This window comes from Pongo pygmaeus, chromosome 3, assembly GCF_028885625.2.
Source record: "Pongo pygmaeus isolate AG05252 chromosome 3, NHGRI_mPonPyg2-v2.0_pri, whole genome shotgun sequence".
NCBI lineage: Eukaryota > Metazoa > Chordata > Mammalia > Primates > Hominidae > Pongo > Pongo pygmaeus.
Genome location: NC_072376.2, coordinates 77548518 through 77576254, shown reverse-complemented (window position 1 = coordinate 77576254; position 27737 = coordinate 77548518).

Sequence of the window (27737 nt, the reverse complement as noted above, 5' to 3'; positions counted from 1 at the left end):
AGCTTTGAAACACTGCTTCTGTAGAATCCGCAAGTGGATGCTTGGAGCTCTTTGAGGCTTAGGCTGGAAAAGGTAATATCTTCATATACAAACTAGACAGAAGCATTCTCAGAAACTTCTTTGTCATGTGGGGATGGAACTCACAGAGTGGAACATTCCTTTTCGCAGAGAAGTTCTGCAACCCTCTTTTGGTGGAAACTGCACGTGGATGTTTGGTGCGATTGCGTCATCCAGTGGAAAAGGAAATACATTCAGACGAAAACTAGATAGAACCATTCCCAGAAACTTCTTGAGATGAGTGCATTCTACTCACAGAGTTGTACCTTCCTTTTGATAGAATAGTTTTGAAACACACTTTTTGTGCAAACCGCAAGTGGATAGTTGGAGCGCTTTGAGGCGTATGCTGCAAAACGAAATATCTTCACATAAAAACTAGACAGAAGCATTCTCAGAAACTTCTTTGTGATGTGCGCATTCAACTCACAGAGTTGAAGCTTCCTTTTCATATAGCACTTTTGAAACGCTCTGTTAGTAGAATCTGCAAGGGAATATTTGGAGTGCTACGAGGCCAACACTGGAAAAGGAAATACCTTCACATGCAAACCAGACGGAAGCATTCTCAGAAACTACCCTGTGCTTTATGCATCCAACTCACTGAGAGGAATCTTCCCTTTGAGAGCGCAGTTTGGAAACACTCTTTTTGCAGAATTTGCTAGGGGATGTTTGGAGCGATTTCAGGACTAGGCTGGAAAAGGAAATATCTTCACTTAAACACTAGACAGAAGCATTGTCAGAAACTTCGGTGTGATGAGTGCATTCAACTCACAGACCTGAACCTTCCTTTTGATAGAGCAGTTTTGAAACGCTCTTTTAGTAGCATCTGAAAGTGGATATTTGGAGCGCTTTGAGGCCAAGGCTGGAAAACGAAATATCATCACATAAAAACTAGACAGAAGCATTCTCAGAAACTTCTTTGTGATGAGTGGATTCAACTCACAGACTTGCACGTTCCTTTGCATAGGATAGTTTTGAAACACTCCTTTTGTAGAATCTGCGAGTGTTTATTTCGAACGCTTTGAGGCCTATGCTGGAAAAGGAAATATCTTCACCTAAAAACTAGACAGAAGCATTGTCAGAAACATCTTTGTGATGACTGCATTCAACTCACAGAGTTGAACCTACCTATTGATAGAGAAGTTTTGAAACACCCTTTTTGTAGAATCTGCAAGTGAATATTTGGAGCGATATGAGGCCTCTGCTGGGAAATGAAATATCTTCCCCTAAAAGCTAGACAGAAGCATACTCAGAAACGACTTGGCAATGTGTGCATCCAACTCACAGAGTTGAACCTTCCTTTCCCTAAAGCAGTTTTGAAACACTCTTTTAGTAGAATCTGAAAGTGGATATTTGGAGCGTTTTGAGGCCAGTGCTGGGCAACGAAATATCATCACAGAAAAACTAGACAGAAGAGTTCTGCGAAAGTTCTTTGTGATGAGTGCATTCAACTCAGAGACTCGAAAGTTCCTTTTGATAGAACAGTTTTGAAACACTCCTTTTGTAGAATCTGCAAGTGTTTATTTGGAGCGCTTTGAGGCCTATGCTGGAAAAGGAAATATCTTCCCCTAAAAAGTAGATAGAAGCATTCTCAGAAACTTCTTGGTGATGTGTACATTGAACTCACAGTGTTGAACCTTTCTTTGGATAGAGAAGTTTTGAAACACTCTTTTAGCAGAATCTTCAAGTGGATATATGGAGTTCCTTGAGGCCTACGCCGGAAAAGGAAATATCTTCCCGTAGAAACTAGGCAAAAGCATTCTCAGAAAGTTCCCTGTGCTTTGTGCATTCAACTCACAGAGTTCAACCTTCCTTTTGATAGAGCAGGTTTGAAACACTCTTTTTGTAGAATCTGCACGTGGATATTTGGAACGCTTTGAGGCCTATGCTTCAAAAGGAAATATCCTGGCATAGAAACGGGACGGAAGCATTCTCAGAAACCTCTTTGCGATGAGGGCCTTCAAGTCACAGAGTGAAACCTTCCTTTTGAGAGGCCAGCTTTGAAACACTGCTTCTGTAGAATCCGCAAGTGGATGCTTGGAGCTCTTTGAGGCTTAGGCTGGAAAAGGTAATATCTTCATATACAAACTAGACAGAAGCGTTCTCAGAAACTTCTTTCTCATGTGGGGATGGAACTCACAGAGTTGAACATTCCTTTTCACAGAGCAGTTCTGCAACCCTCTTTTGGTGGAAACTGCAAGTGGATGTTTGGTGCGATTGCGTCATCCAGTGGAAAAGGAAATACATTCAGACGAAAACTAGATAGAACCATTCCCAGAAACTTCTTGAGATGAGTGCATTCTACTCACAGAGTTGTACCTTCCTTTTGATAGAATAGTTTTGAAACACACTTTTTGTGCAAACTGCAAGTGGATAGTTGGAGCGCTTTGAGGCGTATGCTGCAAAACGAAATATCTTTACATAAAAACTAGACAGAAGCATTCTCAGAAACTTCTTTGTGATGTGCGCATTCAACTCACAGAGTTGAAGCTTCCTTTTCATATAGCACTTTTGAAACGCTCTGTTAGTAGAATCTGCAAGGGAATATTTGGAGTGCTACGAGGCCAACACTGGAAAAGGAAATACCTTCACATGCAAACCAGACGGAAGCATTCTCAGAAACTACCCTGTGGTTTATGCATCCAACTCACTGAGAGGAATCTTCCCTTTGAGAGCGCAGTTTGGAAACACTCTTTTTGAAGAATTTGCTAGGGGATGTTTGGAGCGATTTCAGGACTAGGCTGGAAAAGGAAATATCTTCACTTAAACACTAGACAGAAGCATTGTCAGAAACTTCGGTGTGATGAGTGCATTCAACTCACAGACCTGAACCTTCCTTTTGATAGAGCAGTTTTGAAACGCTCTTTTAGTAGCATCTGAAAGTGGATATTTGGAGCGCTTTGAGGCCAAGGCTGGAAAACGAAATATCATCACATAAAAACTAGACAGAAGCATTCTCAGAAACTTCTTTGTGATGAGTGGATTCAACTCACAGACTTGCACGTTCCTTTGCATAGGATAGTTTTGAAACACTCCTTTTGTAGAATCTGCGAGTGTTTATTTCGAACGCTTTGAGGCCTATGCTGGAAAAGGAAATATCTTCACCTAAAAACTAGACAGAAGCATTGTCAGAAACATCTTTGTGATGACTGCATTCAACTCACAGAGTTGAACCTACCTATTGATAGAGAAGTTTTGAAACACCCTTTTTGTAGAATCTGCAAGTGAATATTTGGAGCGATATGAGGCCTCTGCTGGGAAATGAAATATCTTCCCCTAAAAGCTAGACAGAAGCATACTCAGAAACGACTTGGCAATGTGTGCATCCAACTCACAGAGTTGAACCTTCCTTTCCCTAGAGCAGTTTTGAAACACTCTTTTAGTAGAATCTGAAAGTGGATATTTGGAGCGCTTTGAGGCCAGTGCTGGGAAACGAAATGTCATCACGGCAAAACTAGACAGAAGCGTTCTGCGAAAGTTCTTTGTGATGAGTGCATTCAACTCAGGGACTCGAATGTTCCTTTTGATAGAACAGTTTTGAAACACTCCTTTTGTAGAATCTGCAAGTGTTTATTTGGAGGGCTTTCTGGCCTATGCTGGAAAACGAAATATCTTCCCCTAAAAAGTAGATAGAAGCATTCTCAGAAACTTCTTGGTGATGTGTACATTGAACTCACAGTGTTGAACCTTTCTTTGGATAGAGAAGTTTTGAAACACTCTTTTAGTAGAATCTGAAAGTGGATATTTGGAGCGTTTTGAGGCCAGTGCTGGGCAACGAAATATCATCACAGAAAAACTAGACAGAAGAGTTCTGCGAAAGTTCTTTGTGATGAGTGCATTCAACTCAGAGACTCGAACGTTCCTTTTGATAGAACAGTTTTGAAAGACTCCTTTTGTAGAATCTGCAAGTGTTTATTTGGAGCGCTTTGAGGCCTCTGCTGGAAAAGGAAATATCTTCCCCTAAAAAGTAGATAGAAGCATTCTCAGAAACTTCTTGGTGATGTGTACATTGAACTCACAGTGTTGAACCTTTCTTTGGATAGAGAAGTTTTGAAACACTCTTTTAGCAGAATCTTCAAGTGGATATATGGAGTTCCTTGAGGCCTACGCCGGAAAAGGAAATATCTTCCCGTAGAAACTAGGCAAAAGCATTCTCAGAAAGTTCCCTGTGCTTTGTGCATTCAACTCACAGAGTTCAACCTTCCTTTTGATAGAGCAGTTTTGAAACACTCTTTTTGTAGAATCTGCACGTGGATATTTGGAACGCTTTGAGGCCTATGCTTCAAAAGGAAATATCCTGGCATAGAAACGGGACGGAAGCATTCTCAGAAACCTCTTTGCGATGAGGGCCTTCAAGTCACAGAGTGAAACCTTCCTTTTGAGAGGCCAGCTTTGAAACACTGCTTCTGTAGAATCCGCAAGTGGATGCTTGGAGCTCTTTGAGGCTTAGGCTGGAAAAGGTAATATCTTCATATACAAACTAGACAGAAGCGTTCTCAGAAACTTCTTTCTCATGTGGGGATGGAACTCACAGAGTTGAACATTCCTTTTCACAGAGCAGTTCTGCAACCCTCTTTTGGTGGAAACTGCAAGTGGATGTTTGGTGCGATTGCGTCATCCAGTGGAAAAGGAAATACATTCAGACGAAAACTAGATAGAACCATTCCCAGAAACTTCTTGAGATGAGTGCATTCTACTCACAGAGTTGTACCTTCCTTTTGATAGAATAGTTTTGAAACACACTTTTTGTGCAAACCGCAAGTGGATAGTTGGAGCGCTTTGAGGCGTATGCTGCAAAACGAAATATCTTCACATAAAAACTAGACAGAAGCATTCTCAGAAACTTCTTTGTGATGTGCGCATTCAACTCACAGAGTTGAAGCTTCCTTTTCATATAGCACTTTTGAAACGCTCTGTTAGTAGAATCTGCAAGGGAATATTTGGAGTGCTACGAGGCCAACACTGGAAAAGGAAATACCTTCACATGCAAACCAGACGGAAGCATTCTCAGAAACTACCCTGTGGTTTATGCATCCAACTCACTGAGAGGAATCTTCCCTTTGAGAGCGCAGTTTGGAAACACTCTTTTTGCAGAATTTGCTAGGGGATGTTTGGAGCGATTTCAGGACTAGGCTGGAAAAGGAAATATCTTCACTTAAACACTAGACAGAAGCATTGTCAGAAACTTCGGTGTGATGAGTGCATTCAACTCACAGACCTGAACCTTCCTTTTGATAGAGCAGTTTTGAAACGCTCTTTTAGTAGCATCTGAAAGTGGATATTTGGAGCGCTTTGAGGCCAAGGCTGGAAAACGAAATATCATCACATAAAAACTAGACAGAAGCATTCTCAGAAACTTCTTTGTGATGAGTGGATTCAACTCACAGACTTGCACGTTCCTTTGCATAGGATAGTTTTGAAACACTCCTTTTGTAGAATCTGCGAGTGTTTATTTCGAACGCTTTGAGGCCTATGCTGGAAAAGGAAATATCTTCACCTAAAAACTAGACAGAAGCATTGTCAGAAACATCTTTGTGATGACTGCATTCAACTCACAGAGTTGAACCTACCTATTGATAGAGAAGTTTTGAAACACCCTTTTTGTAGAATCTGCAAGTGAATATTTGGAGCGATATGAGGCCTCTGCTGGGAAATGAAATATCTTCCCCTAAAAGCTAGACAGAAGCATACTCAGAAACGATCTTGGCAATGTGTGCATCCAACTCACAGAGTTGAACCTTCCTTTCCCTAGAGCAGTTTTGAAACACTCTTTTAGTAGAATCTGAAAGTGGATATTTGGAGCGCTTTGAGGCCAGTGCTGGGAAACGAAATATCATCACAGAAAAACTAGACAGAAGCGTTCTGCGAAAGTTCTTTGTGATGAGTGCATTCAACTCAGAAACTCGAACGTTCCTTTTGATAGAACAGTTTTGAAACACTCCTTTTGTAGAATCTGCAAGTGTTTATTTGGAGCGCTTTCAGGCCTATGCTGGAAAAGGAAATATCTTCCCCTAAAAAGTAGATAGAAGCATTCTCAGAAACTTCTTGGTGATGTGTACATTGAACTCACAGTGTTGAACCTTTCTTTGGATAGAGAAGTTTTGAAACACTCTTTTAGCAGAATCTTCAAGTGGATATATGGAGTTCCTTGAGGCCTACGCCGGAAAAGGAAATATCTTCCCGTAGAAACTAGGCAAAAGCATTCTCAGAAAGTTCCCTGTGCTTTGTGCATTCAACTCACAGAGTTCAACCTTCCTTTTGATAGAGCAGTTTTGAAACGCTCTTTTTGTAGAATCTGCACGTGGATATTTGGAACGCTTTGAGGCCTATGCTTCAAAAGGAAATATCCTGGCATAGAAACGGGACGGAAACATTCTCAGAAACTTCTTTGCGATGTGGGCCTTCAAGTCACAGAGTGAAACCTTCCTTTTGATAGGCCAGCTTTGAAACACTGCTTCTGTAGAATCCGCAAGTGGATGCTTGGAGCTCTTTGTGGCTTAGGCTGGAAAAGGTAATATCTTCATATACAAACTAGACAGAAGCATTCTCAGAAACTTCTTTCTCATATGGGGATGGAACTCACAGAGTTGAACATTCCTTTTCACAGAGCAGTTCTGCAACCCTCTTTTGGTGGAAACTGCAAGTGGATGTTTGGTGCGATTGCGTCATCCAGTGGAAAAGGAAATACATTCAGACGAAAACTAGATAGAACCATTCTCAGAAACTTCTTGAGATGAGTGCATTCTACTCACAGAGTTGTACCTTCCTTTTGATAGAATAGTTTTGAAACACACTTTTTGTGCAAACCGCAAGTGGATAGTTGGAGCGCTTTGAGGCGTATGCTGCAAAACGAAATATCTTCACATAAAAACTAGACAGAAGCATTCTCAGAAACTTCTTTGTGATGTGCGCATTCAACTCACAGAGTTGAAGCTTCCTTTTCATATAGCACTTTTGAAACGCTCTGTTAGTAGAATCTGCAAGGGAATATTTGGAGTGCTACGAGGCCAACACTGGAAAAGGAAATACCTTCACATACAAACCAGATGGAAGCATTCTCAGAAACTACCCTGTGCTTTATGCATTCAACTCACTGAGAGGAATCTTCCCTTTGAGAGCGCAGTTTGGAAACACTCTTTTTGCAGAATTTGCTAGGGGATGTTTGGAGCGATTTCAGGACTAGGCTGGAAAAGGAAATATCTTCACTTAAACACTAGACAGAAGCATTGTCAGAAACTTCGGTGTGATGAGTGCATTCAACTCACAGACCTGAACCTTCCTCTTGATAGAGCAGTTTTGAAACGCTCTTTTAGTAGCATCTGAAAGGGGATATTTGGAGCGCTTTGAGGCCAAGGCTGGAAAACGAAATATCATCACATAAAAACTAGACAGAAGCATTCTCAGAAACTTCTTTGTGATGAGTGGATTCAACTCACAGACTTGCACGTTCCTTTGGATAGGATAGTTTTGAAACACTCCTTTTGTAGAATCTGCGAGTGTTTATTTCGAACGCTTTGAGGCCCATGCTGGAAAAGGAAATATCTTCACCTAAAAACTAGACAGAAGCATTGTCAGAAACATCTTTGTGATGACTGCATTCAACTCACAGAGTTGAACCTACCTATTGATAGAGAAGTTTTGAAACACCCTTTTTGTAGAATCTGCAAGTGAATATTTGGAGCGATATGAGGCCTCTGCTGGGAAATGAAATACCTTCCCCTAAAAGCTAGACAGAAGCATACTCAGAAACGACTTGGCAATGTGTGCATCCAACTCACAGAGTTGAACCTTCCTTTCCCTAGAGCAGTTTTGAAACACTCTTTTAGTAGAATCTGAAAGTGGATATTTGGAGCGCTTTGAGGCCAGTGCTGGGAAACGAAATATCATCACAGAAAAACTAGACAGAAGCGTTCTGCGAAAGTTCTTTGTGATGAGTGCATTCAACTCAGAGACTCGAACGTTCCTTTTGATAGAACAGTTTTGAAACACTCCTTTTGTAGAATCTGCAAGTGTTTATTTGGAGCGCTTTCAGCCCTATGCTGGAAAAGGAAATATCTTCCCCTGAAAAGTAGATAGAAGCATTCTCAGAAACTTCTAGGTGATGTGTACATTGAACTCACAGTGTTGAACCTTTCTTTGGAGAGAGAAGTTTTGAAACACTCTTTTAGCAGAATCTTCAAGTGGATATATGGAGTTCCTTGAGGCCTACGCCGGAAAAGGAAATATCTTCCCGTAGAAACTAGGCAAAAGCATTCTCAGAAAGTTCCCTGTGCTTTGTGCATTCAACTCACAGAGTTCAACCTTCCTTTTGATAGAGCAGTTTTGAAACACTCTTTTTGTAGAATCTGCACGTGGATATTTGGAACGCTTTGAGGCCTATGCTTCAAAAGGAAATATCCTGGCATAGAAACGGGACGGAAGCATTCTCAGAAACTTCTTTGCGATGAGGGCCTTCAAGTCACAGAGTGAAACCTTCCTGTTGATAGGTCAGCTTTGAAACACTGCTTCTGTAGAATCCGCAAGTGGATGCTTGGAGCTCTTTGAGGCTTAGGCTGGAAAAGGTAATATCTTCATATACAAACTAGACAGAAGCATTCTCAGAAACTTCTTTCTCATGTGGGGATGGAACTCACAGAGTTGAACATTCCTTTTCACAGAGCAGTTCTGCAACCCTCTTTTGGTGGAAACTGCAAGTGGATGTTTGGTGCGATTGCGTCATCCAGTGGAAAAGGAAATACATTCAGACGAAAACTAGATAGAACCATTCTCAGAAACTTCTTGAGATGAGTGCATTCTACTCACAGAGTTGTACCTTCCTTTTGATAGAATAGTTTTGAAACACACTTTTTGTGCAAACCGCAAGTGGATAGTTGGAGCGCTTTGAGGCGTATGCTGCAAAACGAAATATCTTCACATAAAAACTAGACAGAAGCATTCTCAGAAACTTCTTTGTGATGTGCGCATTCAACTCACAGAGTTGAAGCTTCCTTTTCATATAGCACTTTTGAAACGCTCTGTTAGTAGAATCTGCAAGGGAATATTTGGAGTGCTACGAGGCCAACACTGGAAAAGGAAATACCTTCACATGCAAACCAGACGGAAGCATTCTCAGAAACTAAACTGTGCTTTATGCATTCAACTCACTGAGAGGAATCTTCCCTTTGAGAGCGCAGTTTGGAAACACTCTTTTTGCAGAATTTGCTAGGGGATGTTTGGAGCGATTTCAGGACTAGGCTGGAAAAGGAAGTATCTTCACTTAAACACTAGACAGAAGCATTGTCAGAAACTTCGGTGTGATGAGTGAATTCAACTCACAGACCTGAACCTTCCTTTTGATAGAGCAGTTTTGAAACGCTCTTTTAGTAGCATCTGAAAGTGGATATTTGGAGCGCTTTGAGGCCAAGGCTGGAAAACGAAATATCATCACATAAAAACTAGACAGAAGCATTCTCAGAAACTTCTTTGTGATGAGTGGATTCAACTCACAGACTTGCACGTTCCTTTGGATAGGATAGTTTTGAAACACTCCTTTTGTAGAATCTGCGAGTGTTTATTTTGAACGCTTTGAGGCCTATGCTGGAAAAGGAAATATCTTCACCTAAAAGCTAGACAGAAGCATTGTCAGAAACATCTTTGTGAGGACTGCATTCAACTCACAGAGTTGAACCTACCTATTGATAGAGAAGTTTTGAAACACCCTTTTTGTAGAATCTGCAAGTGAATATTTGGAGCGATATGAGGCCTCTGCTGGGAAATGAAATATCTTCCCCTAAAAGCTAGACAGAAGCATACTCAGAAACGATCTTGGCAATGTGTGCATCCAACTCACAGAGTTGAACCTTCCTTTCCCTAGAGCAGTTTTGAAACACTCTTTTAGTAGAATCTGAAAGTGGATATTTGGAGCGCTTTGAGGCCAGTGCTGGGAAACGAAATATCATCACAGAAAAACTAGACAGAAGCGTTCTGCGAAAGTTCTTTGTGATGAGTGCATTCAACTCAGAAACTCGAACGTTCCTTTTGATAGAACAGTTTTGAAACACTCCTTTTGTAGAATCTGCAAGTGTTTATTTGGAGCGCTTTCAGGCCTATGCTGGAAAAGGAAATATCTTCCCCTAAAAAGTAGATAGAAGCATTCTCAGAAACTTCTTGGTGATGTGTACATTGAACTCACAGTGTTGAACCTTTCTTTGGATAGAGAAGTTTTGAAACACTCTTTTAGCAGAATCTTCAAGTGGATATATGGAGTTCCTTGAGGCCTACGCCGGAAAAGGAAATATCTTCCCGTAGAAACTAGGCAAAAGCATTCTCAGAAAGTTCCCTGTGCTTTGTGCATTCAACTCACAGAGTTCAACCTTCCTTTTGATAGAGCAGTTTTGAAACGCTCTTTTTGTAGAATCTGCACGTGGATATTTGGAACGCTTTGAGGCCTATGCTTCAAAAGGAAATATCCTGGCATAGAAACGGGACGGAAACATTCTCAGAAACTTCTTTGCGATGTGGGCCTTCAAGTCACAGAGTGAAACCTTCCTTTTGATAGGCCAGCTTTGAAACACTGCTTCTGTAGAATCCGCAAGTGGATGCTTGGAGCTCTTTGTGGCTTAGGCTGGAAAAGGTAATATCTTCATATACAAACTAGACAGAAGCATTCTCAGAAACTTCTTTCTCATATGGGGATGGAACTCACAGAGTTGAACATTCCTTTTCACAGAGCAGTTCTGCAACCCTCTTTTGGTGGAAACTGCAAGTGGATGTTTGGTGCGATTGCGTCATCCAGTGGAAAAGGAAATACATTCAGACGAAAACTAGATAGAACCATTCTCAGAAACTTCTTGAGATGAGTGCATTCTACTCACAGAGTTGTACCTTCCTTTTGATAGAATAGTTTTGAAACACACTTTTTGTGCAAACCGCAAGTGGATAGTTGGAGCGCTTTGAGGCGTATGCTGCAAAACGAAATATCTTCACATAAAAACTAGACAGAAGCATTCTCAGAAACTTCTTTGTGATGTGCGCATTCAACTCACAGAGTTGAAGCTTCCTTTTCATATAGCACTTTTGAAACGCTCTGTTAGTAGAATCTGCAAGGGAATATTTGGAGTGCTACGAGGCCAACACTGGAAAAGGAAATACCTTCACATACAAACCAGATGGAAGCATTCTCAGAAACTACCCTGTGCTTTATGCATTCAACTCACTGAGAGGAATCTTCCCTTTGAGAGCGCAGTTTGGAAACACTCTTTTTGCAGAATTTGCTAGGGGATGTTTGGAGCGATTTCAGGACTAGGCTGGAAAAGGAAATATCTTCACTTAAACACTAGACAGAAGCATTGTCAGAAACTTCGGTGTGATGAGTGCATTCAACTCACAGACCTGAACCTTCCTCTTGATAGAGCAGTTTTGAAACGCTCTTTTAGTAGCATCTGAAAGGGGATATTTGGAGCGCTTTGAGGCCAAGGCTGGAAAACGAAATATCATCACATAAAAACTAGACAGAAGCATTCTCAGAAACTTCTTTGTGATGAGTGGATTCAACTCACAGACTTGCACGTTCCTTTGGATAGGATAGTTTTGAAACACTCCTTTTGTAGAATCTGCGAGTGTTTATTTCGAACGCTTTGAGGCCCATGCTGGAAAAGGAAATATCTTCACCTAAAAACTAGACAGAAGCATTGTCAGAAACATCTTTGTGATGACTGCATTCAACTCACAGAGTTGAACCTACCTATTGATAGAGAAGTTTTGAAACACCCTTTTTGTAGAATCTGCAAGTGAATATTTGGAGCGATATGAGGCCTCTGCTGGGAAATGAAATACCTTCCCCTAAAAGCTAGACAGAAGCATACTCAGAAACGACTTGGCAATGTGTGCATCCAACTCACAGAGTTGAACCTTCCTTTCCCTAGAGCAGTTTTGAAACACTCTTTTAGTAGAATCTGAAAGTGGATATTTGGAGCGCTTTGAGGCCAGTGCTGGGAAACGAAATATCATCACAGAAAAACTAGACAGAAGCGTTCTGCGAAAGTTCTTTGTGATGAGTGCATTCAACTCAGAGACTCGAACGTTCCTTTTGATAGAACAGTTTTGAAACACTCCTTTTGTAGAATCTGCAAGTGTTTATTTGGAGCGCTTTCAGCCCTATGCTGGAAAAGGAAATATCTTCCCCTGAAAAGTAGATAGAAGCATTCTCAGAAACTTCTAGGTGATGTGTACATTGAACTCACAGTGTTGAACCTTTCTTTGGAGAGAGAAGTTTTGAAACACTCTTTTAGCAGAATCTTCAAGTGGATATATGGAGTTCCTTGAGGCCTACGCCGGAAAAGGAAATATCTTCCCGTAGAAACTAGGCAAAAGCATTCTCAGAAAGTTCCCTGTGCTTTGTGCATTCAACTCACAGAGTTCAACCTTCCTTTTGATAGAGCAGTTTTGAAACACTCTTTTTGTAGAATCTGCACGTGGATATTTGGAACGCTTTGAGGCCTATGCTTCAAAAGGAAATATCCTGGCATAGAAACGGGACGGAAGCATTCTCAGAAACTTCTTTGCGATGAGGGCCTTCAAGTCACAGAGTGAAACCTTCCTGTTGATAGGTCAGCTTTGAAACACTGCTTCTGTAGAATCCGCAAGTGGATGCTTGGAGCTCTTTGAGGCTTAGGCTGGAAAAGGTAATATCTTCATATACAAACTAGACAGAAGCATTCTCAGAAACTTCTTTCTCATGTGGGGATGGAACTCACAGAGTTGAACATTCCTTTTCACAGAGCAGTTCTGCAACCCTCTTTTGGTGGAAACTGCAAGTGGATGTTTGGTGCGATTGCGTCATCCAGTGGAAAAGGAAATACATTCAGACGAAAACTAGATAGAACCATTCTCAGAAACTTCTTGAGATGAGTGCATTCTACTCACAGAGTTGTACCTTCCTTTTGATAGAATAGTTTTGAAACACACTTTTTGTGCAAACCGCAAGTGGATAGTTGGAGCGCTTTGAGGCGTATGCTGCAAAACGAAATATCTTCACATAAAAACTAGACAGAAGCATTCTCAGAAACTTCTTTGTGATGGGCGCATTCAACTCACAGAGTTGAAGCTTCCTTTTCATATAGCACTTTTGAAACGCTCTGTTAGTACAATCTGCAAGGGAATATTTGGAGTGCTACGAGGCCAACACTGGAAAAGGAAATACCTTCACATGCAAACCAGACGGAAGCATTCTCAGAAACTAAACTGTGCTTTATGCATTCAACTCACTGAGAGGAATCTTCCCTTTGAGAGCGCAGTTTGGAAACACTCTTTTTGCAGAACTTGCTAGGGGATGTTTGGAGCGATTTCAGGACTAGGCTGGAAAAGGAAGTATCTTCACTTAAACACTAGACAGAAGCATTGTCAGAAACTTCGGTGTGATGAGTGAATTCAACTCACAGACCTGAACCTTCCTTTTGATAGAGCAGTTTTGAAACGCTCTTTTAGTAGCATCTGAAAGTGGATATTTGGAGCGCTTTGAGGCCAAGGCTGGAAAACGAAATATCATCACATAAAAACTAGACAGAAGCATTCTCAGAAACTTCTTTGTGATGAGTGGATTCAACTCACAGACTTGCACGTTCCTTTGGATAGGATAGTTTTGAAACACTCCTTTTGTAGAATCTGCGAGTGTTTATTTCGAACGCTTTGAGGCATATGCTGGAAAAGGAAATATCTTCACCTAAAAGCTAGACAGAAGCATTGTCAGAAACATCTTTGTGAGGACTGCATTCAACTCACAGAGTTGAACCTACCTATTGATAGAGAAGTTTTGAAACACCCTTTTTGTAGAATCTGCAAGTGAATATTTGGAGCGATATGAGGCCTCTGCTGGGAAATGAAATATCTTCCCCTAAAAGCTAGACAGAAGCATACTCAGAAACGACTTGGCAATGTGTGCATCCAACTCACAGAGTTGAACCTTCCTTTCCCTAGAGCAGTTTTGAAACACTCTTTTAGTAGAATCTGAAAGTGGATATTTGGAGCGCTTTGAGGCCAGTGCTGGGTAACGAAATATCATCACAGAAAAACTAGACAGAAGCGTTCTGCGAAAGTTCTTTGTGATGAGTGCATTCAACTCTGGGACTCGAACGTTCCTTTTGATAGAACAGTTTTGAAACACTCCTTTTGTAGAATCTGCAAGTGTTTATTTGGAGCGCTTTCAGGCCTATGCTGGAAAAGGAAATATCATCCCCTAAAAAGTAGATAGAAGCATTCTCAGAAACTTCTCGGTGATGTGTACATTGAACTCACAGTGTTGAACCTTTCTTTGGATAGAGAAGTTTTGAAACACTCTTTTAGCAGAATCTTCAAGTGGATATATGGAGTTCCTTGAGGCCTACGCCGGAAAAGGAAATATCTTCCCGTAGAAACTAGGCAAAAGCATTCTCAGAAAGTTCCCTGTGCTTTGTGCATTCAACTCACAGAGTTCAACCTTCCTTTTGATAGAGCAGTTTTGAAACACTCTTTTTGTAGAATCTGCACGTGGATATTTGGAACGCTTTGAGGCCTATGCTTCAAAAGGAAATATCCTGGCATAGAAACGGGACGGAAGCATTCTCAGAAACCACTTTGCGATGAGGGCCTTCAAGTCACAGAGTGAAACCTTCCTTTTGAGAGGCCAGCTTTGAAACACTGCTTCTGTAGAATCCGCAAGTGGATGCTTGGAGCTCTTTGAGGCTTAGGCTGGAAAAGGTAATATCTTCATATACAAACTAGACAGAAGCGTTCTCAGAAACTTCTTTCTCATGTGGGGATGGAACTCACAGAGTTGAACATTCCTTTTCACAGAGCAGTTCTGCAACCCTCTTTTGGTGGAAACTGCAAGTGGATGTTTGGTGTGATTGCGTCATCCAGTGGAAAAGGAAATACATTCAGACGAAAACTAGATAGAACCATTCCCAGAAACTTCTTGAGATGAGTGCATTCTACTCACAGAGTTGTACCTTCCTTTTGATAGAATAGTTTTGAAACACACTTTTTGTGCAAACCGCAAGTGGATAGTTGGAGCGCTTTGAGGCGTATGCTGCAAAACCAAATATCTTCACATAAAAACTAGACAGAAGCATTCTCAGAAACTTCTTTGTGATGTGCGCATTCAACTCACAGAGTTGAAGCTTCCTTTTCATATAGCACTTTTGAAACGCTCTGTTAGTAGAATCTGCAAGGGAATATTTGGAGTGCTACGAGGCCAACACTGGAAAAGGAAATACCTTCACATGCAAACCAGACGGAAGCATTCTCAGAAACTACCCTGTGGTTTATGCATCCAACTCACTGAGAGGAATCTTCCCTTTGAGAGCGCAGTTTGGAAACACTCTTTTTGAAGAATTTGCTAGGGGATGTTTGGAGCGATTTCAGGACTAGGCTGGAAAAGGAAATATCTTCACTTAAACACTAGACAGAAGCATTGTCAGAAACTTCGGTGTGATGAGTGCATTCAACTCACAGACCTGAACCTTCCTTTTGATAGAGCAGTTTTGAAACGCTCTTTTAGTAGCATCTGAAAGTGGATATTTGGAGCGCTTTGAGGCCAAGGCTGGAAAACGAAATATCATCACATAAAAACTAGACAGAAGCATTCTCAGAAACTTCTTTGTGATGAGTGGATTCAACTCACAGACTTGCACGTTCCTTTGCATAGGATAGTTTTGAAACACTCCTTTTGTAGAATCTGCGAGTGTTTATTTCGAACGCTTTGAGGCCTATGCTGGAAAAGGAAATATCTTCACCTAAAAACTAGACAGAAGCATTGTCAGAAACATCTTTGTGATGACTGCATTCAACTCACAGAGTTGAACCTACCTATTGATAGAGAAGTTTTGAAACACCCTTTTTGTAGAATCTGCAAGTGAATATTTGGAGCGATATGAGGCCTCTGCTGGGAAATGAAATATCTTCCCCTAAAAGCTAGACAGAAGCATACTCAGAAACGATCTTGGCAATGTGTGCATCCAACTCACAGAGTTGAACCTTCCTTTCCCTAGAGCAGTTTTGAAACACTCTTTTAGTAGAATCTGAAAGTGGATATTTGGAGCGCTTTGAGGCCAGTGCTGGGAAACGAAATATCATCACAGAAAAACTAGACAGAAGCGTTCTGCGAAAGTTCTTTGTGATGAGTGCATTCAACTCAGAAACTCGAACGTTCCTTTTGATAGAACAGTTTTGAAACACTCCTTTTGTAGAATCTGCAAGTGTTTATTTGGAGCGCTTTCAGGCCTATGCTGGAAAAGGAAATATCTTCCCCTAAAAAGTAGATAGAAGCATTCTCAGAAACTTCTTGGTGATGTGTACATTGAACTCACAGTGTTGAACCTTTCTTTGGATAGAGAAGTTTTGAAACACTCTTTTAGCAGAATCTTCAAGTGGATATATGGAGTTCCTTGAGGCCTACGCCGGAAAAGGAAATATCTTCCCGTAGAAACTAGGCAAAAGCATTCTCAGAAAGTTCCCTGTGCTTTGTGCATTCAACTCACAGAGTTCAACCTTCCTTTTGATAGAGCAGTTTTGAAACGCTGTTTTTGTAGAATCTGCACGTGGATATTTGGAACGCTTTGAGGCCTATGCTTCAAAAGGAAATATCCTGGCATAGAAACGGGACGGAAACATTCTCAGAAACTTCTTTGCGATGTGGGCCTTCAAGTCACAGAGTGAAACCTTCCTTTTGATAGGCCAGCTTTGAAACACTGCTTCTGTAGAATCCGCAAGTGGATGCTTGGAGCTCTTTGTGGCTTAGGCTGGAAAAGGTAATATCTTCATATACAAACTAGACAGAAGCATTCTCAGAAACTTCTTTCTCATATGGGGATGGAACTCCCAGAGTTGAACATTCCTTTTCACAGAGCAGTTCTGCAACCCTCTTTTGGTGGAAACTGCAAGTGGATGTTTGGTGCGATTGCGTCATCCAGTGGAAAAGGAAATACATTCAGACGAAAACTAGATAGAACCATTCTCAGAAACTTCTTGAGATGAGTGCATTCTACTCACAGAGTTGTACCTTCCTTTTGATAGAATAGTTTTGAAACACACTTTTTGTGCAAACCGCAAGTGGATAGTTGGAGCGCTTTGAGGCGTATGCTGCAAAACGAAATATCTTCACATAAAAACTAGACAGAAGCATTCTCAGAAACTTCTTTGTGATGTGCGCATTCAACTCACAGAGTTGAAGCTTCCTTTTCATATAGCACTTTTGAAACGCTCTGTTAGTAGAATCTGCAAGGGAATATTTGGAGTGCTACGAGGCCAACACTGGAAAAGGAAATACCTTCACATACAAACCAGATGGAAGCATTCTCAGAAACTACCCTGTGCTTTATGCATTCAACTCACTGAGAGGAATCTTCCCTTTGAGAGCGCAGTTTGGAAACACTCTTTTTGCAGAATTTGCTAGGGGATGTTTGGAGCGATTTCAGGACTAGGCTGGAAAAGGAAATATCTTCACTTAAACACTAGACAGAAGCATTGTCAGAAACTTCGGTGTGATGAGTGCATTCAACTCACAGACCTGAACCTTCCTCTTGATAGAGCAGTTTTGAAACGCTCTTTTAGTAGCATCTGAAAGGGGATATTTGGAGCGCTTTGAGGCCAAGGCTGGAAAACGAAATATCATCACATAAAAACTAGACAGAAGCATTCTCAGAAACTTCTTTGTGATGAGTGGATTCAACTCACAGACTTGCACGTTCCTTTGGATAGGATAGTTTTGAAACACTCCTTTTGTAGAATCTGCGAGTGTTTATTTCGAACGCTTTGAGGCCCATGCTGGAAAAGGAAATATCTTCACCTAAAAACTAGACAGAAGCATTGTCAGAAACATCTTTGTGATGACTGCATTCAACTCACAGAGTTGAACCTACCTATTGATAGAGAAGTTTTGAAACACCCTTTTTGTAGAATCTGCAAGTGAATATTTGGAGCGATATGAGGCCTCTGCTGGGAAATGAAATACCTTCCCCTAAAAGCTAGACAGAAGCATACTCAGAAACGACTTGGCAATGTGTGCATCCAACTCACAGAGTTGAACCTTCCTTTCCCTAGAGCAGTTTTGAAACACTCTTTTAGTAGAATCTGAAAGTGGATATTTGGAGCGCTTTGAGGCCAGTGCTGGGAAACGAAATATCATCACAGAAAAACTAGACAGAAGCGTTCTGCGAAAGTTCTTTGTGATGAGTGCATTCAACTCAGAGACTCGAATGTTCCTTTTGATAGAACAGTTTTGAAACACTCCTTTTGTAGAATCTGCAAGTGTTTATTTGGAGCGCTTTCAGGCCTATGCTGGAAAAGGAAATATCTTCCCCTAAAAAGTAGATAGAAGCATTCTCAGAAACTTCTTGGTGATGTGTACATTGAACTCACCGTGTTGAACCTTTCTTTGGATAGAGAAGTTTTGAAACACTCTTTTAGCAGAATCTTCAAGTGGATATATGGAGTTCCTTGAGGCCTACGCCGGAAAAGGAAATATCTTCCCGTAGAAACTAGGCAAAAGCATTCACAGAAAGTTCCCTGTGCTTTGTGCATTCAACTCACAGAGTTCAACCTTCCTTTTGATAGAGCAGTTTTGAAACACTCTTTTTGTAGAATATGCACGTGGATATTTGGAACGCTTTGAGGCCTATGCTTCAAAAGGAAATATCCTGGCATAGAAACTGGACGGAAGCATTCTCAGAAACTTCTTTGCGATGAGGGCCTTCAAGTCACAGAGTGAAACCTTCCTTTTGATAGGCCAGCTTTGAAACACTGCTTCTGTAGAATCCGCAAGTGGATGCTTGGAGCTCTTTGAGGCTTAGGCTGGAAAAGGTAATATCTTCATATACAAACTAGACAGAAGCATTCTCAGAAACTTCTGTGTCATGTGGGGATGGAACTCACAGAGTTGAACATTCCTTTTCACAGAGCAGTTCTGCAACCCTCTTTTGGTGGAAACTGCACGTGGATGTTTGGTGCGATTGCGTCATCCAGTGGAAAAGGAAATACATTCAGACGAAAACTAGATAGAACCATTCTCAGAAACTTCTTGAGATGAGTACCTTCTACTCACAGAGTTGTACCTTCCTTTTGATAGAATAGTTTTGAAACACACTTTTTGTGCAAACCGCAAGTGGATAGTTGGAGCGCTTTGAGGCGTATGCTGCAAAACGAAATATCTTCACATACAAACTAGACAGAAGCATTCTCAGAAACTTCTTTGTGATGTGCGCATTCAACTCACACAGTTGAAGCTTCCTTTTCATATAGCACTTTTGAAACGCTCTGTTAGTAGAATCTGCAAGGGAATATTTGGAGTGCTACGAGGCCAACACTGGAAAAGGAAATACCTTCACATACAAACCAGACGGAAGCATTCTCAGAAACTACCCTGTGCTTTATGCATTCAAGTCACTGAGAGGAATCTTCCCTTTGAGAGCGCAGTTTGGAAACACTCTTTTTGCAGAATTTGCTAGGGGAGGTTTGGAGCGATTTCAGGACTATGCTGGAAAAGGGAATATCTTCACTTAAACACTAGACAGAAGCATTGTCAGAAACTTCGGTGTGATGAGTGCATTCAACTCACAGACCTGAACCTTCCTTTTGATAGAGCAGTTTTGAAACGCTCTTTTAGTAGCATCTGAAAGTTGATATTTGGAGCGCTTTTAGGCCAAGGCTGGAAAACGAAATATCATCACATAAAAACTAGACAGAAGCATTCTCAGAAACTTCTTTGTGATGAGTGGATTCAACTCACAGACTTGCACGTTCCTTTGGATAGGATAGTTTTGAAACACTCCTTTTGTAGAACCTGCGAATGTTTATTTCGAACGCTTTGAGGCCTATGCTGGAAAAGGAAATATCTTCACCTAAAAACTAGACAGAAGCATTATCAGAAACATCTTTGTGATGACTGCATTCAACTCACAGAGTTGAACCTACCTATTGATAGAGAAGTTCTGAAACACCCTTTTTGTAGAATCTGCAAGTGAATATTTGGAGCTATATGAGGCCTCTGCTGGGAAATGAAATATCTTCCCCTAAAAGCTAGAAAGAAGCATACTCAGAAACGACTTGGCAATGTGTGCATCCAACTCACAGAGTTGAACCTTCCTTTCCCTAGAGCAGTTTTGAAACACTCTTTCAGTAGAATCTGAAAGTGGATATTTGGGGCGCTTTGAGGCCAGTGCTGGGCAACGAAATATCATCACAGAAAAACTAGACAGAAGCGTTCTGCGAAAGTTCTTTTGATGAGTGCATTCAACTCAGGGACTCGAACGTTCCTTTTGATAGAACAGTTTTGAAACACTCCTTTTGTAGAATCTGCAAGTGTTTATTTGGAGCGCTTTGAGGCCTATGCTGGAAAAGGAAATATCTTCCCCTAAAAAGTAGATAGAAGCATTCTCAGAAACTTCTTGGTGATGTGTACATTGAACTCACCGTGTTGAACCTTTCTTTGGATAGAGAAGTTTTGAAACACTCTTTTAGCAGAATCTTCAAGTGGATATATGGAGTTCCTTGAGGCCTACGCCGGAAAAGGTAATATCTTCCCATAGAAACTAGGCAAAAGCATTCTCAGAAAGTTCCCTGTGCTTTGTGCATTCAACTCACAGAGTTCAACCTTCCTTTTGATAGAGCAGTTTTGAAACACTCTTTTTGTAGAATCTGCACGTGGATATTTGGAACGCTTTGAGGCCTATGCTTCAAAAGGAAATATCCGGGCATAGAAACTGGACGGAAGCATTCTCAGAAACTTCTTTGCGATGAGGGCCTTGAAGTCACAGAGTGAAACCTTCCTTTTGATAGGCCAGCTTTGAAACACTGCTTCTGTAGAATCCGCAAGTGGATGCTTGGAGCTCTTTGAGGCTTAGGCTGGAAAAGGTAATATCTTCATATACAAACTAGACAGAAGCATTCTCAGAAACTTCTGTGTCATGTGGGGATGGAAATCACAGAGTTGAACATTCCTTTTCACAGAGCAGTTCTGCAACCCTCTTTTGGTGGAAACTGCACGTGGATGTTTGGTGCGATTGCGTCATCCAGTGGAAAAGGAAATACATTCACACGAAAACTAGATAGAACCATTCTCAGAAACTTCTTGAGATGAGTGCATTCTACTCACAGAGTTGTACCTTCCTTTTGATAGAATAGCTTTGAAACACACTTTTTGTGCAAACCGCAAGTGGATAGTTGGAGCGCTTTGAGGCGTATGCTGCAAAACGAAATATCTTCACATACAAACTAGACAGAAGCATTCTCAGAAACTTCTTTGTGATGTGCGCATTCAACTCACAGAGTTGAAGCTTCCTTTTCATATAGCACTTTTGAAACGCTCTGTTAGTAGAATCTGCAAGGGAATATTTGGAGTGCTACGAGGCCAACACTGGAAAAGGAAATACCTTCACATACAAACCAGACGGAAGCATTCTCAGAAACTACCCTGTGCTTTATGCATTCAAGTCACTGAGAGGAATCTTCCCTTTGAGAGCGCAGTTTGGAAACACTCTTTTTGCAGAATTTGCTAGGGGAGGTTTGGAGCGATTTCAGGACTATGCTGGAAAAGGAAATATCTTCACTTAAACACTAGACAGAAGGATTGTCAGAAACTTCGGTGTGATGAGTGCATTCAACTCACAGACCTGAACCTTCCTTTTGATAGAGCAGTTTTGAAACGCTCTTTTAGTAGCATCTGAAAGTGGATATTTGGAGCGCTTTGAGACCAAGGCTGGAAAACGATATATCATCACATAAAAACTAGACAGAAGCATTCTCAGAAACTTCTTTGTGATGAGTGGATTCAACTCACAGACTTGCACGTTCCTTTGGATAGGATAGTTTTGAAACACTCCTTTTGTAGAATCTGCGAGTGTTTATTTCGAACGCTTTGAGGCCTATGCTGGAAAAGGAAATATCTTCACCTAAAAACTAGACAGAAGCATTGTCAGAAACATCTTTGTGATGACTGCATTCAACTCACAGAGTTGAACCTACCTGTTGATAGAGAAGTTTTGAAACACCCTTTTTGTAGGATCTGCAAGTGAATATTTGGAGCGATATGAGGCCTCTGCTGGGAAATGAAGTATCTTCCCCTAAAAGCTAGACAGAAGCATACTCAGAAACGACTTGGCAATGTGTGCATCCAACTCACAGAGTTGAACCTTCCTTTCCCTAGAGCAGTTTTGAAACACTCTTTCAGTAGAATCTGAAAGTGGATATTTGGAGCGCTTTGAGGCCAGTGCTGGGAAACGAAATATCATCACAGAAAAACTAGACAGAAGCGTTCTGCGAAAGTTCTTTGTGATGAGTGCATTCAACTCAGGGACTCGAACGTTCCTTTTGATAGAACAGTTTTGAAACACTCCTTTTGTAGAATCTGCAAGTGTTTATTTGGAGCGCTTTGAGGCCTATGCTGGAAAAGGAAATATCTTCCCCTAAAAAGTAGATAGAAGCATTCTCAGAAACTTCTTGGTGATGTGTACATTGAACTCACAGTGTTGAACCTTTCTTTGGATAGAGAAGTTTTGAAACACTCTTTTAGCAGCATCTTCAAGTGGATATATGGAGTTCCTTGAGGCCTACGCCGGAAAAGGAAATATCTTCCCGTAGAAACTAGGCAAAAGCATTCTCAGAAAGTTCCCTGTGCTTTGTGCATTCAACGCACAGAGTTCAACCTTCCTTTTGATAGAGCAGTTTTGAAACACTCTTTTTGTAGAATCTGTACGTGGATATTTGGAACGCTTTGAGGCCTATGCTTCAAAAGGAAATATCCTGGCATAGAAACTGGACGGAAGCATTCTCAGAAACTTCTTTGCGATGAGGGCCTTGAAGTCACAGAGTGAAACCTTCCTTTTGATAGGCCAGCTTTGAAACACTGCTTCTGTAGAATCCGCAAGTGGATGCTTGGAGCTCTTTGAGGCTTGGGCTGGAAAAGGTAATATCTTCATATACAAACTAGACAGAAGCATTCTCAGAAACTTCTGTGTCATGTGGGGATGGAACTCACAGAGTTGAACATTCCTTTTCACAGAGCAGTTCTGCAAACCTCTTTTGGTGGAAACTGCACGTGGATGTTTGGTGCGTTTGCGTCATCCAGTGGAAAAGGAAATACATTCAGACGAAAACTAGATAGAACCATTCTCAGAAACTTCTTGAGATGAGTGCATTCTACTCACAGAGTTGTACCTTCCTTTTGATAGAATAGTTTTGAAACACACTTTTTGTGCAAACCGCAAGTGGATAGTTGGAGCGCTTTGAGGCGTATGCTGCAAAACGAAATATCTTCACATACAAACTAGACAGAAGCATTCTCAGAAACTTCTTTGTGATGTGCGCATTCAACTCACACAGTTGAAGCTTCCTTTTCATATAGCACTTTTGAAACGCTCTGTTAGTAGAATCTGCAAGGGAATATTTGGAGTGCTACGGGGCCAACAATGGAAAAGGAAATACCTTCACATACAAACCAGATGGAAGCATTCTCAGAAACTACCCTGTGCTTTATGCATTCAAGTCACTGAGAGGAATCTTCCCTTTGAGAGCGCAGTTTGGAAACACTCTTTTTGCAGAATTTGCTAGGGGAGGTTTGGAGCGATTTCGGGACTATGCTGGAAAAGGAAATATCTTCACTTAAACACTAGACAGAAGCATTGTCAGAAATTTCGGTGTGATGAGTGCATTCAACTCACAGACCTGAACCTTCCTTTTGATAGAGCAGTTTTGAAACGCTCTTTTAGTAGCATCTGAATGTGGATATTTGGAGCGCTTTGAGGCCAAGGCTGGAAAACGAAATATCATCACATAAAAACTAGACAGAAGCATTCTCAGAAACTTCTTTGTGATGAGTGGATTCAACTCACATACTTGCACGTTCCTCTTTATAGGATAGTTTTGAAACACTCCTTTTGTATAATCTGCGAGTGTTTATTTCGAACGCTTTGAGGCCTATGCAGGAAAAGGAAATATCTTCACCTAAAAACTAGACAGAAGCATTGTCAGAAACATCTTTGTGATGACTGCATTCAACTCACAGAGTTGAACCTACCTATTGATAGAGAAGTTTGGACACACCCTTTTTGTAGAATCTGCAAGTGAATATTTGGAGCGATATGAGGCCTCTGCTGGGAAATGAAATATCTTCCCCTAAAAGCTAGACAGAAGCATACTCAGAAACGACTTGGCAATGTGTGCATCCAACTCACAGAGTTGAACCTTCCTTTCCCTAGAGCAGTTTTGAAACACTCTTTCAGTAGAATCTGAAAGTGGATATTTGGAGCGCTTTGAGGTCAGGGCTGGGCAAAGAAATATCATCACAGAAAAACTAGACAGAAGCGTTCTGCGAAAGTTCTTTGTGATGAGTGCATTCAACTCAGAGACTCGAACGTTCCTTTTGATAGAACAGTTTTGAAACACTCCTTTTGTAGAATCTGCAAGTGTTTATTTGGAGCGCTTTGAGGCCTATGCTGGAAAAGGAAATATCTTCCCCTAAAAAGTAGATAGAAGCATTCTCAGAAACTTCTTGGTGATGTGTACATTGAACTCACAGTGTTAAACCTTTCTTTGGATAGAGAAGTTTTGAAACACTCTTTTAGCAGAATCTTCAAGTGGATATATGGAGTTCCTTGAGGCCTACGCCGGAAAAGGAAATATCTTCCCGTAGAAACTAGGCAAAAGCATTCTCAGAAAGTTCCCTGTGCTTTGTGCATTCAACTCACAGAGTTCAACCTTCCTTTTGATAGAGCAGTTTTGAAACACTCTTTTTGTAGAATCTGCACGTGGATATTTGGAACGCTTTGAGGCCTATGCTTCAAAAGGAAATATCCTGGCATAGAAACTGGACGGAAGCATTCTCAGAAACTTCTTTGCGATGAGGGCCTTCAAGTCACAGAGTGAAACCTTCCTTTTGATAGGCCAGCTTTGAAACACTGCTTCTGTAGAATCCGCAAGTGGATGCTTGGAGCTCTTTGAGGCTTAGGCTGGAAAAGGTAATATCTTCATATACAAACTAGACAGAAGCATTCTCAGAAACTTCTGTGTCATGTGGGGATGGAACTCACAGAGTTGAACATTCCTTTTCACAGAGCAGTTCTGCAACCCTCTTTTGGTGGAAACTGCACGTGGATGTTTGGTGTGATTGCGTCATCCAGTGGAAAAGGAAATACATTCAGACGAAAACTAGATAGAACCATTCTCAGAAACATCTTGAGATGAGTGCATTCTACTCACAGAGTTGTACCTTCCTTTTGATAGAATAGTTTTGAAACACACTTTTTGTGCAAACCGCAAGTGGATAGTTGGAGCGCTTTGAGGCGTATGCTGCAAAACGAAATATCTTCACATACAAACTAGACAGAAGCATTCTCAGAAACTTCTTTGTGATGTGCGCATTGAACTCACACAGTTGAAGCTTCCTTTTCATATAGCACTTTTGAAACGCTCTGTTAGTAGAATCTGCAAGGGAATATTTGGAGTGCTACGAGGCCAACACTGGAAAAGGAAATACCTTCACATACAAACCAGACGGAAGCATTCTCAGAAACTACCCTGTGCTTTATGCATTCAAGTCACTGAGAGGAATCTTCCCTTTGAGAGCGCAGTTTGGAAACACTCTTTTTGCAGAATTTGCTAGGGGAGGTTTGGAGCGATTTCGGGACTATGCTGGAAAAGGAAATATCTTCACTTAAACACTAGACAGAAGCATTGTCAGAAATTTCGGTGTGATGAGTGCATTCAACTCACAGACCTGAACCTTCCTTTTGATAGAGCAGTTTTGAAACGCTCTTTTAGTAGCATCTGAATGTGGATATTTGGAGCGCTTTGAGGCCAAGGCTGGAAAACGAAATATCATCACATAAAAACTAGACAGAAGCATTCTCAGAAACTTCTTTGTGATGAGTGGATTCAACTCACATACTTGCACGTTCCTCTTTATAGGATAGTTTTGAAACACTCCTTTTGTATAATCTGCGAGTGTTTATTTCGAACGCTTTGAGGCCTATGCAGGAAAAGGAAATATCTTCACCTAAAAACTAGACAGAAGCATTGTCAGAAACATCTTTGTGATGACTGCATTCAACTCACAGAGTTGAACCTACCTATTGATAGAGAAGTTTGGACACACCCTTTTTGTAGAATCTGCAAGTGAATATTTGGAGCGATATGAGGCCTCTGCTGGGAAATGAAATATCTTCCCCTAAAAGCTAGACAGAAGCATACTCAGAAACGACTTGGCAATGTGTGCATCCAACTCACAGAGTTGAACCTTCCTTTCCCTAGAGCAGTTTTGAAACACTCTTTCAGTAGAATCTGAAAGTGGATATTTGGAGCGCTTTGAGGTCAGGGCTGGGCAACGAAATATCATCACAGAAAAACTAGACAGAAGCGTTCTGCGAAAGTTCTTTGTGATGAGTGCATTCAACTCAGAGACTCGAACGTTCCTTTTGATAGAACAGTTTTGAAACACTCCTTTTGTAGAATCTGCAAGTGTTTATTTGGAGCGCTTTGAGGCCTATGCTGGAAAAGGAAATATCTTCCCCTAAAAAGTAGATAGAAGCATTCTCAGAAACTTCTTGGTGATGTGTACATTGAACTCACAGTGTTAAACCTTTCTTTGGATAGAGAAGTTTTGAAACACTCTTTTAGCAGAATCTTCAAGTGGATATATGGAGTTCCTTGAGGCCTACGCCGGAAAAGGAAATATCTTCCCGTAGAAACTAGGCAAAAGCATTCTCAGAAAGTTCCCTGTGCTTTGTGCATTCAACTCAGAGAGTTCAACCTTCCTTTTGATAGAGCAGTTTTGAAACACTCTTTTTGTAGAATCTGCACGTGGATATTTGGAACGCTTTGAGGCCTATGCTTCAAAAGGAAATATCCTGGCATAGAAACTGGACGGAAGCATTCTCAGAAACTTCTTTGCGATGAGGGCCTTCAAGTCACAGAGTGAAACCTTCCTTTTGATAGGCCAGCTTTGAAACACTGCTTCTGTAGAATCCGCAAGTGGATGCTTGGAGCTCTTTGAGGCTTAGGCTGGAAAAGGTAATATCTTCATATACAAACTAGACAGAAGCATTCTCAGAAACTTCTGTGTCATGTGGGGATGGAACTCACAGAGTTGAACATTCCTTTTCACAGAGCAGTTCTGCAACCCTCTTTTGGTGGAAACTGCACGTGGATGTTTGGTGTGATTGCGTCATCCAGTGGAAAAGGAAATACATTCAGACGAAAACTAGATAGAACCATTCTCAGAAACATCTTGAGATGAGTGCATTCTACTCACAGAGTTGTACCTTCCTTTTGATAGAATAGTTTTGAAACACACTTTTTGTGCAAACCGCAAGTGGATAGTTGGAGCGCTTTGAGGCGTATGCTGCAAAACGAAATATCTTCACATACAAACTAGACAGAAGCATTCTCAGAAACTTCTTTGTGATGTGCGCATTGAACTCACACAGTTGAAGCTTCCTTTTCATATAGCACTTTTGAAACGCTCTGTTAGTAGAATCTGCAAGGGAATATTTGGAGTGCTACGAGGCCAACACTGGAAAAGGAAATACCTTCACATACAAACCAGACGGAAGCATTCTCAGAAACTACCCTGTGCTTTATGCATTCAAGTCACTGAGAGGAATCTTCCCTTTGAGAGCGCAGTTTGGAAACACTCTTTTTGCAGAATTTGCTAGGGGAGGTTTGGAGCGATTTCGGGACTA